At 44.6% G+C, this 14,699-nt stretch overlaps 1 long non-coding RNA gene across 1 annotated transcript; it reads right to left on the reverse strand.

Annotated features, from left to right (window-relative positions):
* Positions 1 to 8,342: 8,342 nt before the first annotated feature.
* Positions 8,343 to 13,696, reverse strand: LOC123846378 (uncharacterized). The gene is made up of 4 exons (XR_006791273.3): positions 13,537 to 13,696; positions 12,606 to 12,823; positions 11,336 to 11,493; positions 8,343 to 10,430 (listed from the first exon to the last, which is right to left on the reverse strand). It is a non-coding gene; the product is annotated as an uncharacterized LOC123846378 (long non-coding RNA).
* Between the last annotated feature and the right edge of the window lie 1,003 nt (positions 13,697 to 14,699).

Genomic DNA, 14,699 nt, shown 5'->3' on the forward strand with positions numbered 1-14,699 from the left:
TTTTCCTCCCCGCTCCTTTCTTTTCTTCATCTATGATACTAACCAGGGAGGACCTATAACTGAAAATAAATTTCTCATCAAGTGATTAAATGGTCTCATTGTCTGAGTTTGAGATTTATACTTCCATGCCCCATCCAAGTCCCTTCACTGAGAGAAAGCAGCACCGCCTGAGTATGTGTGTGTGCAAAGAAATCTCCAGCCAAGTGGCCAGTTACCTTCTGTATCCAAGGAGTTATGAGCCAATTAGCAAAACAGAGCTGTCTGATGACTTGGTTGCAATTCAGGAAAACTCTAAAATAAATTCCAAACCCTAAGCACACAGTCAAGAATCCTCTCCAGATGCACTGTTCTACAAACATCACACACACCCTCTTGGTAACATTATCCAGTGATGATTTATTATTGTAAATCCCTGAAGATCTGGGATAAGTTTCATCCTCTCGGCGGCCCAGTCTAGAGCTGAGTAAACAGTGAGTGCTCAATAATTGCCTAACAAGTTCTAGATTATTCTCTAGCCCCATCACCTTGTAGACTTCAGTTAGACCATGTCAATCCTGGCAAACAGCTATACCATCTGGATTCTGGTAAGGAAAATGATTTTCTGCTGCTATTGAAAATTTGGGCTGTAGGAATTGCTTTCTCCAGACTAATCACACTCATTGGCTATTTTGTATTTTAATCAGCTCGTAAAATTCATCTCATCTGAGAAGACACAGTGAGAGAAAGGCACCCCGCCTATCTCCCGTTCTTGACATTCTCCAGGTTCTGGAAATCTCAGATCCAAAGGCTGAGTTGTCCTAAGACAGCCCAAGCAGACAAAGGCATGAAGCCCATACCGCACACAGCCCCTCTCACTTCACCTGCAGGCCTTCGCCGGGCTCTGCTCTTCACTTGAGCATCACAGGATCTTCATGGCAAATTTGATTTGACACCTCCTATGGAGGTGAAAGGGCTGGTATTTGGAGGTTATGCAAGTGCTCGGTAGATGGCTTTAATGTTAGTAGCCTTCTCATTAATTCAAAATCTGAGAAGCCCAAGGACTCTCCCATAAGAGAGGACACTTCGCACGCTACACTCGAGAGGAATAACACGCAGCATAAGGAAGGAATGCAGTGACAATCAGCCCTCACACCTTGGCTTTGTACAAAGGCAAACACTTTTGGAGGGATTTCGGTTTAGAGACCAAGTTCTGGATCTACTGCTTACCAGCCCTGTGTCCTCTGTCTGCCTTAGCTTTCTTTCTTTTTTTTTCTTTAAGATTTTATTTATTTTTTTGATAGAGAAAGAATGAGGGAGAGGGGCAACGGGAGAGGGAGAAGCAGACTCCCCACTGAGCAGGGAGCCCAATGCAGGACTTGATCCCAGGACCCTGGGATCCTGACCTGAGCTGAAGGCAGCAGCTTAACCGACTGAGCCACCCAGGAGCCCCTGCCTTAGCTTTCTTATACGAAAAACTCCTTTAATAATCCTACATTATCACAAGGTCATGAGATGCAGAGAATAAATGAGCGGAGCCTGGGACACCGCCCTGCCCTCGGATGTTCCGTAAGAGGAACCTGGATCTACAGGTGAGGAAGACACAATCTCAGACAACAAAGGCAGAGAGCAAAACTTGGCCAGAAGAACGTGACACGCTGTGTTCATTTCCTGTTGCTGCTTTAACAAACCACAACAAACAGACTGGCTTCAAACAACAGAATTTATTATGTTCCGGTTCTCAAGGTCGGAAGTCCCCATGAGGTTTCACGAGGCTAAGGTCAAGGTGACTCTGGGGGAGAATCTGTTTCCCGGCCATCTGGTTTCCAGAGGTGGCCTGCATTCCTTGGCGCGTGGCCCCTCCATCCCCAAGGCTGACAATAAACCATCTTCAAATCTCAATTTCTGACTCTACCCATCCCGCCTCCCTCTTGGAAGGACTCTTGTGATTCCACTGGGCCCTGCTGGATAACACAGGATAATCTTCCCATTTTAAGATTAGTAACTTAATCACATCTGCAAAGTTCTTTTTTTTTTTTTCTCATCTCAGGTACCAAGCCCCTAGGCTTTGGGATTAGGATGGGAGCATGCACGTGCGGCAAGCCTGTCCCAGCACACACACAGATGTTTCCTGTTGCACGCCAAGGTGTTTGTAACAGTTTCTCAGTTAAAAAAAAAAAAAAGATTTCCATGCATGATGTTGACATTAAGCATACTTAATAACATTTAATAGACACTTCGGAGATAGTGTCCAGGTCCTGTCTTAGGGGAGGGATCTGAGCACTTTATAAAGCTGTCTTTCCATGATCCCATGGAGCCAGCGAGGAAAAGAGAGGAAGCCTGGGGACTCCCAGAAGCTTTTCAGAGTGTCTAGAATGTGTAATGTGTTTCAAGGTTAAGAGAGTGCTCTATTTTATGTTTATTTCATTGCATTGCTTTTCTGAAAGCACAGAATCCCTGCTGGGCTGCAGAATAGCACCCTGCTGGATTTTGGACACAGAACAACTTCCAACATTCTCGTTGTCACCAAAAGATGACTCGGTAAATGAGGCTTGCCCGTGCACAATAGAGAGCTTTACGAGCTGAGTTAAATCCCTGGAGGAGAAGGACACTCTCTATTGTGTCTTTCTTAACTGCACTTAATTTCTCATGCTTCTTCCCCCTTATCTACCCTCCTCGCAAGTACTATGCTCCAACATTGCCCTGATGATACTGAACGATAGATAGACTTTTCCACTAACAGATCAGACCAGCTTCCAGCTCAGGACCTCTGCTCACGCTGTTCTCTGCCTGGGGCGACCTCCGCCCGTTCACCTTTCTACCTTTACCCCACCCCCACCCCAGGTCTTCTTCTGCCACTCTGCATCCTTTCCAGCTCAGTTAGCTGTCCCGGACCTGTAGGCCTCCCCTGCCCACTCCTGCCCCCCATACTCCCCTCCGAGTGCACATACCACTCTATGCTCACCTCCCTCACAGGACTCATCACGCTGTTCTGTAACAACACACCTCATTCCCAGGCTAGACTCTAAGGTGTTTGAGGGCAAAGACTAAACTGGTTTCATCTTTGCATTCCTAGAGCCTGGAACATTCAGTAAATGTTTCTTGAGTGGAACTGAATCAAGCACAGAAAATGCTTAACAATGGGTTTTCAAACACTGAACGTCAAGAGCATTCTGAGGAGAGGGTAAATAACCCTGCTTGCTATCACATAGTACTATGAGCTCTTTTCTCTACATCCATGAGCTCATCTGATCATCACAGCAGCCCCAAGGGATGTCACTGTTCCCTTTTGTAGGAGTATATGGAGGCTCAGGTCAGCTAAACCTCTTGCAAAAGGCTTCACAGCTCATCAGTGGTGGAGCTGGGATTCAGACCGGACACATCTGAGCTTGACCAGAGATTGAGTTCAAGCACATACACAGAGGTGTGGGTAATGGCATGTGTCAGCATCAACCATGACAGTGGGGAGCAAGAGGTTAAATCATCACGCAAAGGCAGGTGACATCACTGTTCAATGTCCCTGCGTCACGAAATCCTGGGCACCCAGGACAAAGCTGGTGGCAGCAACTGCCTCAAATGAGAGAAACGTCTCAACACCAGCTCCTGCCTCCTATCCCCGCTAGGCTCGAACCTCCCAGAGTCCTCCTGGCCGAAACCCTTCTTTACAGAAGTCTTGGATCACTGTCTCTAACTGAAGGGGTTCTGGGGTGCGGGACTTTCAGTGCCTGAGAAAGTCCTGGGCCAACAAGGGCAAGTTGGTTACTCTGATCTTCATTAGTGGTTCAGCATGGCCTTTCCCACGTATTACTCATAGGGAATCCTTAGGGACTCTTCCCCTCAGAGGCTCTTGGTGAAGATCACAAGCATCCCCTTCACACCAATGATACAGAGCAGCGCTGTCCAACAGAACTTTCTGCTGTGATGGAAGGGTTCAGTATCTGTGCGTGGCTACCATATTGGACAGCACACTTCTAGGAAGTGATTTTTAAGCTTGATGGCCTTGAACTAAAGTCACCTCGGGGGTTTTCAAAAACCTCAAATGCCCAGGCCACACTCCAGATCAATTAAATCAGAGCATCTGGAGAGGGACACAAGCATCCAAAGTGCCGCCAAAAATGAGGACCTTCAGAAGAACCCAGGGTTCTCAAAGCATCCAAATTATGGATGATTGACTTGCATCCAAATCATCAAGAGAGTGTGTTAACAACACACAAAACTGAAACCCCTCCCACTCAAACACATCTTCTAAATCAAAATCCCTGGGGAAGACCCCAGAATAACACTTTTAAAATAAACTTTCCACTTTATTTTAAGATTTTATTTACTTATTTATTTTAGAGAGAGAGCACATGTAAGGGGAGGGGCAGCGGGAGAGGGAGAGAGAGAATCTCAAGCAGACTCCTGGTTGAGTGGGGAGCCCGATGCAGGGCTGGATCTCACGACCACGAGATCACGACCTGAACCGAAACCAAGAGTCAGATGCTTAACTGACTGTGCCACCAGGCACCACCCCTATACACTTTCATTTTAGAATACATTTAGGTTTATGGAAATGTCATGAAGACAGTACAGAGTTCCACATGTCCCACACCCAGTTACCCTATTATTAACCTCTTACATTAGTATGGTACATTGATCACACTCAATGAACCAATAATGATACCTTATTATTAACTAAAGTCAATGCTTTATTCAGATTTCCTTAGCTTTTACCTAAAGTCCCTTTCTGTGCCAGTATCCCATCCAGGACACCACATTACAATTGGTAGTCATGTCTCCTGAGGTTCCTCTTGGCTGTTTCTTAGACTTTCCTTATTTTTAATGACCTTGACAGTTTTGAGTAGTGGTTATGTATTTTGTAAAAAGTCCCTCAGTTGGGAGTTGTCTGATGTTTTTTGCATGGTTAGACTGGGGTTATATATTTTGGGAGGAAGATTCCAGAGGTCAAGTGCCATTCTCATCACTTTGTATTAAGTGTACATGCTATCAAGAGAACTTACCAGTGTTGATGTTGGTCTTAATCACCCGGCTGAGGTTTGTCAGGTTTCTCTCCTGTAGTTACTCTCCTCCCAGCCCCTTCAATACAAAACCTTTCAGAAGGAAGTCACCAAACACAGCCCACACTTGAAGAATGGGGAGTCACACTCCTCCTCCTTAAGAGCTGAGCATCTACACGAATCATCTAGAATGGAATCTACTTCTGATAGGATCCTCAATGATTCGTATCCATACTGAAATTTGGGAATTGCTGGGCTGAAGGGGCATAATCACGTGATGTCCTGGGGTTCCTTCCAACTTGGTAACTCTCTGATTCTCTGAGTGTGGATGACATGGTGAATGGGTGGATTTGCTGGACTCCAGTGGAGACTGATATTCACTTATTTAGTCTAGAAACCAAGTCATGGATCCTCTAGACACAAAACAGTGAATAAATATAGAATTGTTGATATTACCACCATGGAGTGTTTTGGAATTGGAACCCGGCATGTTGGAGGAGAAAAAAAGCCACACCATGGAGGTGTGTGTGTATATATATATATATACACAGTGCTTTGGGCCAGAGTCGGACACTGTTGTGGACCCAGCTAAGGAACAGAAAGTGTTCGCCCACTGGAGAAAGGGAGCTATGGAGGAGCAAAGGACCCTGGGATATAGGAGGCCATGTGAGGAGGGTCACGAGGCACAGGAGCGGTCTGGGGGCACTTCAGAGCTACTCTAGCATGAAGAACAGCAGTAAAAAGATTTATTAAGCTATTAGTATGCAGCAGGCATCAATTGGACTAATAACATACCCATTCTTTAAATTACAAAGCAGAAGCTGGGTTTCCATAACTTACCCAAGGTCACACCATTACTGAGGGATGGGTGTAGGATTCAAACTCAGGTCTGCATGACCTGAGACCTGAGGTGAAAACAAAGGATGAGGCCAGCTGCATTCTTAGAGGAACAGGATATTCCCATAGACATGTGGAGAAGGTAGGGCACCTACCGCAGGAGAGAAGTAGCCATGTTCCCCCTCAGGAAGTTGGAAGAAGGAAGTAGCCTTATTCACGTCACTGACTTCAGAGAAACAGCATAGGAAAGGCAGGCCGAAGGTGGAACCATCAGCCAGCGTGTGGACACATGAACTGTTGACAGACTTTGTGGCATAAAATGTAATTTTGAAACTCATTTGTCACTAATGGAAGCCATGGACTAGTCACAGAGCAGTCTCACCAAGAGGGAAGCATTCAGTTATTGCTGTTTATAAGTCACAGAAAGTTTCGGTAAACTGGATCCTTGTTTGGCTTTAGCAAAGCTAAGCTTAGAGACTAGCCCTATCGCTTTCTCAAGTCATGGATCCCTGAAGTGTTCCTTTTATTTTATTTTATTTTAATTTAATTTTTGAAGTGTTCTATTTTAATAGTCAAGGAAATGACCAGTGGTGGGTGGAAGGGTTGGGAGAGGCCCAGAAGCCTGGCCACACAGAGGAGTGGCTCTGAGCAACAGAAGACATAGTGGGAGTCAGGACCTCGGGGAAACTGAGGGCAGCCCAGATGATGCACTATGAAGGGGGACTGTTGGCATCTTCGTGTTCCTCGTGAAAGTAGAACCTTCTAAAATTAATAATCCATTGAAATACTGTCAGGTGGGGTACCAGGGAGCACTGGGGCTGTGATTGAGTGGTATGATCATGTGTTCCTCAGTTTACCAACTGAAGGCCCACAGAAAGCATTCATCTAATGTGAATTAGTTACCTGCATTGAAAAACAAGGGAATTACACATGAAACTTGCAATTTCAGCCTTCTCTGAAAAAGTGGAAAATCTAGCAACTCTGAACTAGTGTATCAGCAAGGCATAGAAGCTGAGAGGTAGCTGACCCCTTTACAGGCTTCCTGTTCATCAGAAGCATCAATCACTTGGCCATTTTCAGTTATTTTTGCCGCTAAAGGCATTTGAGTTTGCAAAACTTGCCCTGGATTTTGAGACACAGATAGATGACTGGCACCAGGCAGAAATGTCATGTATAGGTTATGCAAGTAGAAAGGTCCATCAATGCAGCAGTGCTAACCCCGCTGATTATATTTTCTGGAGCACCATCAGCAAACCCTAGTCTCCAGGCTTTTGTGATTTTCACCCAATGGTAACGCCTGGTACTTCCTCGCTGAGATGTAGGAAACACTGTTTGAAGGTAAAGACAGAGGGAAGATTGCATAGAATGTCAGGACCAGAAGAACACAGGTGAAATCGCTCAAACTTTCACTTTAGAAACAGGTTATTGAGATGCAGAGACGCACCCACTACAGCTCAGATCTGGACCTGTGAACCACACCAACAGCCCGTTCTTCTGGGTCACCATGGTGTTGGCACATCTCTGTCCTTGGAGGGTGGATTGACTTTTGTCTGCAGCCAAGTGTCATTCTCCTTGAAGGCTGGCAGAGAAGGTGAGGGGGCAAGCTTGGGTATTACCACTTGAAGCAACACCGAGGTGGGTTCTGGAGTAATCAGACCAATTTCCTTGCGTGGCTGGTAAAGCTGCAGGCAGAATATGCAATATTCATGGAGCTATGCATCCTTTCAGGTTTGCTTAAAGGTCTCTTTTCTACACGTTCATTCCTCATTTCCATGCTATAGGCTCTAATCACCTTCCAGCTAGACTAAGACTCCTGCTCTGCCACCTCATTTCTGATTTCTGTTTTCCCTAAGAGGCCCTATCTCAGTCTAGACTCTGCGCCCAGGTATTTTGCACACCTTATCTGCATATTATACCAACTGGCCCCTTTCCCTCCGTGTAGTCACAAATATTCAAGGATTCGGGGAGCAAGAACATGCAGGAGGCTCCCTCCCACTGCTCCCACTTGGCTGCCCCCTTGCAATCTTCACACCAAGCTTGGCAAGCATCCTTAATGCCCTAGGCTCCCCCTTCGCCCCCGGCACACAAATCCAGAGTCCAGCCTCGAAGCCTTCCTGCCTTCCACTTCCAGAGCTTGAGATGCCTTCTCACTTCCTAATCTGCTAAATCATCTTCCTGCCTTTTCTCAAAAGCCTGTTCAAACGAACCTTCTTAGATTAATGTTTCCAAGTGGAGGATGCTCTATCATTCCTGTGAGTACCCGATCGCATTTCCTTGTTGGAAGCTCTTCTATTTTCTAAGGTGTGCCCGTGGGTCCCCATGGTTGCCATGGAGGCCACCTTTGGAGGCAGCCAGAGTGAGGGTTATTCCCTTAGGGCACACCAACCTTCCTTCCGCCCAGAGTGGAATCTCAGGAATGCAGTTACATAACTTCCCATTTTCCCCCCAGCCTTAAAAGAGCTGCAATGACCATCTCAGACGTCGTTATTTTCAGAAAGTTTTCCTAATTTATTTTAAGAAAAGAACCGATAAGATGCATAAGATAGGGCCGTTCTCTGGCTCCAGGTTGTCTTCAGCACGTTTTAGGATTATTGCAACTTGACAGCTTCGCCCTCTTTTTCTTAAGCCGGGTGCGGCTGTCTAGCATCCCAACCCTAGGAGATCAAATACAAGAGGGATAACAGTATGCATCAACTACCCAACAATGCACAGAACAGAGCCCTCAGCCAAGCAAACTGGACCGGTTTGGGAGATAGGTCGTTAGTCAAAGCAGGAGAAGGCTGGTGTCATGCCCCCCTTTGCATTTGCACAAAGGACAGGTTTTCCCCGGGGATGGCTGAGTGAAGGAGCCCCTTACTAACAGAACAGCAGACTCCTTGGACGAGTCTCTGTTTTATGATACACCACGGGTTTTGGCTAATGTGCACCTAACCAATTGTTGGTCACCATTATGGCTGGTCTCTGAGTTAGCCCTACAAGAGTAAATTGTTCCTTCAGTTAGCTAACCATCATTTTTCCCACCCCAATCGTTAAAGTTAGTAAGTTAGAGTTTCTTAACGCCTGGCCTAAACTTATGGAACCATAGTCATCAGAATCGCTTGGGCAATTTGTCGGAGTGTACATTCCTGGGGCTCTCCTGAGCCAGATTTTCTGGGGTGGAGCCAAAAGGTACATTGAAATAAGAGCTATCCAGAAGCCCCTAGAAGAGAGGCTAGAGGGATAATGGCAACTGAACTCTCAAACGTGGAGGAACATAGCGAGGATCAGTTTGTCATTACAATCATCATTGTCTCTCATTGGTTATGGGTCCCAGGCATACATCCTCAGAGAACAGAGCAGGTAGGAGACACACAGCCATGGGGAGGTAAGCTCTGGGCAAGACTGGAGGCCTGCCTTCTATTTCGGTTCTGCCACTAACTCTGTGTGGCTTTGAACAGTTCGCTCACCCCTCCAGCCTTGGCTTTGTCACCCACAAGCATAAGTGTGTGGACCCATCTATTTTAATGTCCTTTTTCCCTCTGCCAATCTCTGGATTATTAAATTTTTAAATATAAACTCTCCTGATGGCCTCTGTAAGATAATGGGCCAGAGAGGTTGATAGTTTTCACAAAAGGAAAGTGTGTCTCAGATAGAGTGGGTGAAATTCTGTCCCAGGAGCCAGAACTGTATCGTCAATTGGTGGGGCACGTGACTTGTGCCTCAGTTTCCCCATTCGCAAAATGACCATGACTTCCACTCAACCACTTTGTGGGGTTCCTGAGCTTATAGCACTTACAGAAAGACATAAACTGCTCAAGTGTTTTGAAAACTATAAAGTAGTAGTCAAGGGGCACAGTACCAGTTGTCACCTAAATTAGGATTAATTCAGGCATGCATCAGGTGTCAGGAGATGCTCACATGGTCACCGTCCAGAGAGAGGTGGGAGGCACTAGGAACTTAGGGTTCCATTAGAAGATCCCGGGGCTTGAGTGAGAAGACCCTACAAGGAGCAAAGTGGCCTGGGAGGTACTGAGGGAGGGCAGGCTGTGTGCCAGGATGGCCCCAGAGTGTATACGACACTCATTTTAGCATCAGACATACTTTAGCTCCTAGAAAAGAAAGCGAACAGGAAGGACCCTGGGAGACTTCTTTGGATGCCTCAAGAATTCCAAAAGCTGCAACTTGGAATTCGAGGCATTCACTTCCTTTTTCAACAAAATTGAGACCCTATAGGGTAATTTCATGCTGAGGAGCTCCCCCTTCTTTAAAGGCTGGTTGGAAATTCCAGCTAGTTGGAACAGGCCAAGACTCTCATTCTCCATGATGACAGCCATCATCAAGGAGAAGCTCTGGAATTTGGTTGGATTCAAACACGTTTTCCAACTTATTTCGGACCAATCTTTGGTCCAAATCACCCAGCATGCCAGCTCTTTTTCACCCTTTGGACCAATCACCCAGCATGCCAGCTCTTTTTCATCTGAAAAGATGGGAACGATGTGACATCCACTTCATTGGGTCATCGTGAAGAATGTCAGATTCTAGTAATTTTCAATCTTCTGCCCCTTCGCATTGCTCCATCCCTGTGTGCATCTTCACCGCAACCCACGTTGCTTAAATCCAAATCGCTAAATGCAGCACATCCTGACAAACACAAACAAAAAGAAACATAAGAGCTTTTGTGTCTTAAGCTTTCAGAGCTGGAAGATGAACATATGAAGTAGAACATTTTGTTTCATGATTTTCTCCCTTTAAGTCACGTCTCGTAAAGGCCCATACGAGAAAGCGGGCTGAATCTCTATGAATTACTTCAGCCAGGCCAGAAGCCTGAAGGTCCACACACCACACCTGCACACGTTTTAATTGTCACCACACAGGAAGACGGTTGACAGGGTTTCCTTCTTCCTGACCCCCACTTGGGGAAACTACTTGGAATATACCTAAATTGGAGTTTTTTGAATGGGATATCTCAATATTTTGTTGGGATGATCATCATACTGCAAGTTTATATTTTACCCAGAATTCAAATGACCAGAGTGCCCAGATAATATCTGCTTTTTCGATGTCACATACAACAGTAATTGGGATTTTTCCAGTTGTGACCTGAAGGCATGGTATGATCCTGCCAAGTGCTTCCGAAGTCAAATATTCACTTCAGCACCTTTGTATATATAATAATTTGTATTTAACTCATATGTTGTATGTTAAGCTTGCATGTAAGTCTCTGAAAGCTGTTCATTCGGATATGTCAGATTTAGCAATTCTCATTTATCCAGAATACTGGACTAACCACAATATCTCATTCTACATTTGTGCGATCAGATCTGTGCATTTAATGAACTTCCTGATTCTGCAGCAAGAACATACGATATAGGTGATTTCTTTCAGGGAAGGAACCCGCCAAATCTACATGCACAGTCTTTGGTCACCTTAGGCTTAACATTCACAATAGAACAATTGAAAATATGTTTGTGTTCCTGAGTCCATGACAACGAGAACTTTATCCAAAAACCCACCATGGATGCTGGTAACACAGGTTCTCCACTGACCTGAAGGAATGCAGGCGAGGGCTGCATTTTGCACACGTATTTGTCCATGGAGGGCTTTTTTGGTAGAGAGGGACAGAAAACTCTGGCTTCTTCAGACAACTGGATGCAGGCAGTTCCTCCTCCAAAAGTAGTCAAAATACCACTCCAGAGAACCTTGACTTTATAAGGGAAGGCAGCTTCTGAGTCACAGAGAGGCTTTTCCTGGAATGAGGCTCTGCTAAAAATGTTTCAGGCAACTGTTGATGTAGGAATTTCTGCCCTCTATTCTAGTAACAGAATGTGTACATGGTACAAAATTCGGCAGGTCCCTATACCGCACTCATGCCTTTTAAAGCCCTCTTCTTGGAAAGTGGCGTATGGAAGGAAGACTTCTCAGACTCTGAGAAGGAAAAGATTCCGTCCGCCAGAACTTGGTATGGGTTTGGAATTTGGGGTAAAGCGTTACATTATTTTATTTGTTCCCAGACTATATGCGGATGGAAAATGCGTCTGGGTAGAGGATCCTTCTGGATGAGGAGAAACATCCCAGTAAAATGAAAGTGTTAGGAGTTTGGAAAGCTATTCTCTGTGTTTGTTGTTTGTGTTTTTTTGTTTTGTTTTGTTTTTTGTTTTTTGGGTGTTTTGTTTTGTTTTGTTTTGTTTTGTTTTGCCGCACACGGAACAGTACTCAATCCTACTCAGTAAGTAGGATTTTGATTGTTGGCCAAAAAGTAAATCCTGATGGTAGAGATGGGGGAAATGGGAGCACAGGGTTATTTCCATAAGATTAAAGTAGATTTTTCCCATGCCCCGTTGGCCTTCATTTCTCTCATCTCCCAGAAAACTCCACTGACTTTAGTGTCAATAATCTATCTCAAAAAAAAAAAAAAAAAAACAAACAACAACAACAACAAAAACCCAGAAACCAAAAACCACAAAACAAAAAAAACCCCAAAACTGCTATGGAAGAAATGAACATCTCTACATTCTGGCACGTTTGGGACATCAGCCATGCCTAAACTCCTGTTGTAATCTAAGCAGCCACTCTGCCTCAGTGTGTCTTTGAAAGGAAAAAAACACACCCAGAAGGGCATATTGTCTGTTGTGCAACAGAGACTTTCAGAGCTTTGGGCTTCCTCTGTCAGGAGCCTTTGTAGGGGGAAGGGTCACTCCTACTTAGATTTTTTCAGATCTCTGGGATGGTGGATTTCTCAAGGAAGCCTTCCCTGACCCCCTGACCCACTCCCAACTACACTCTACTAGCATCGAGCCTTCCTCGGGTAGCACTTACCTGTGTCTGTAGTAGTATGTGTATGTATGATCGTCGCATTCATAGCCCCCTCTCCCACTCACTCGGCTAAGGGGGGGACTCTGACTGCTCACCATCGTATCTCCAGCGTCTATCACAATGCCCCGGGGCTCGCAGGTGCCCAGTACATGTTTCTCACGTGGATGTTGGTACACGATAAACTCTGCCTGGGCTTTGATGATGAACGAATGCTTCCAATCCTTCAGAAAACACACACGTTTTGAAAACTATGCTAATGACACACCTGAGCTGTCACTGCACCCACAACTGGAAAGAACGATGAATTTAGATGAGGTTTTAGAGATAGAACATTGTCCCCAGTATTCAGGCAATCCATAAATCCCTCACGTTTAATGTTTGGATGTAAGATACGATGCTTAAGAAAAATCTTTACTCTTAGGTAGCCCGAGAAGACACATAATTTTGTTACCATTCCTTTCCCTACAGTTTAAAACTTCAGTTGTTTGGATGGGTGAGTGTGTCACTTCCAAGTGCGTGGGGTAATAGATGGCATATTTGTTTTTCATCTTGTTCACTCGATGAAATAAGAACAGCTAAGGACAAATATAAACACAAAATGAGCAAACCTCATGTGGGATGTTTTGCAGAGGGACTCAGTGGGATGGCGCCATATGATTTTGTTTTAATTTTGTCAATGCAGCCCATTAAAATTTAAGTTAGGATCCGAGTGTTTGGGTAAACAGAATAAGCTAAGAATGAGTGGGAGACGTATTTCCTTAAGTTCCATCTGCTAAAGGTTTAGCTCCAAATCTCATTATCTGACTAAGCCCTTCCTCTCCAGATCATGTGGGTTTGATATTTTTCTGATGGGTTTGCAAGAAGCAAGAAGCAACAGCATTAAGCACTTGAAGAGTTGTTTGTTGTTCGTTTTGATTTTGATTTTGTTTTTTACCTTTGTGAAGTGAGGGCTACAATGCAGGCGGGAGCCCCAGCAGGCAGTGGCTTCAGCAATTTGTGCAATATCTTTCTTCTTGCCCTTGCGGCATTTTACCCTAGAAAACAGGAGTGGGTGTTCAGAGGGTGGTCTCTGACCGGGAGCTGACATACAGATCTGTAGCTTTTCCAACAGTTTATTTAAGCCAGATTTCTAGTTTCTGGAGAACTAAAAGGCTGCTGCCCGATGGAACCACTTAGTAATTACCCATTTCTAGTGACAAGAAACAAAGTCATCAATTGCTAGCAACTAACAGGAGAGGAGTTTAAATTCAGCTGGTCTTCAGGCAGCAGGAAAATAAGAGATTGGCTACTATTAGTTTCCATAGTGATTGATGTCAAAAAGGAGTTTGGGGGACAGAGCATTTAGGAAAACAATCAATCCCCATTTATTTTTTAGTCCATTAACCTCTAATGTCATATTTGATATGGTTAGATTTCAATCTACTATTTTATGATTTATTCTATTTGTTGCCTTTGTTTGCTCTCTCTCTTCTCTCCTGCCTTCTTTTGTATTATTTGAATATTTCCTAAATGTCATTTTAATTTCTCTACTTTTGTTCTAGTGTATCTTTTTGCATTATGGGTAAGCAGTTGCTCCAAGGTTTGCAATATACATCCTTACATATTCTCCATCCACTTCAGTTAATATTGTACCACACTTCATGGGAAATGTTGAAATCTGACAAGTGTCTAAGTATGTTTATCCCCTCATCCTGTTACAATGTACATGACAGATCCCGTTCAGTGGTATAATTTTGCTTTAATATTCTCTGCATTATTTCTACTTTAGTATATGTGCTGCCAAAGTGAGCATCCTATTTAGCTTTTGATCTATTTCTTTTTTTAAAAGATTTTATTTATTTATTTGACAGAGAACTATCTCCCCAATACCCATTTTAACTGAGAACCCTAAAGGCAACTTTGTAGCATTCAAGGTATTGTGGGTGGCTGATAAAAAGACTCTGTGTGTGTGTGTGTGTGTGTGTAGCTATTGAAAATTGAAAAGTGCCACACAGGGGCGCCTGGGTGGCTCAGTCATCAAGCATCTGCCTTCGCCTCAGGTCATGATCCCGGAGTCCTGGGATCGAGTCCCGCTTTGGGCTTCCTGCTCAGCGGGAA

The sequence above is a fragment of the Mirounga angustirostris genome, unplaced genomic scaffold (genome assembly GCF_029215605.1).
Source record: "Mirounga angustirostris isolate CCGP_5_RB_7025 unplaced genomic scaffold, mMirAng1.0.hap1 SCAF_6, whole genome shotgun sequence".
Taxonomy (NCBI): Eukaryota; Metazoa; Chordata; class Mammalia; order Carnivora; family Phocidae; genus Mirounga; species Mirounga angustirostris.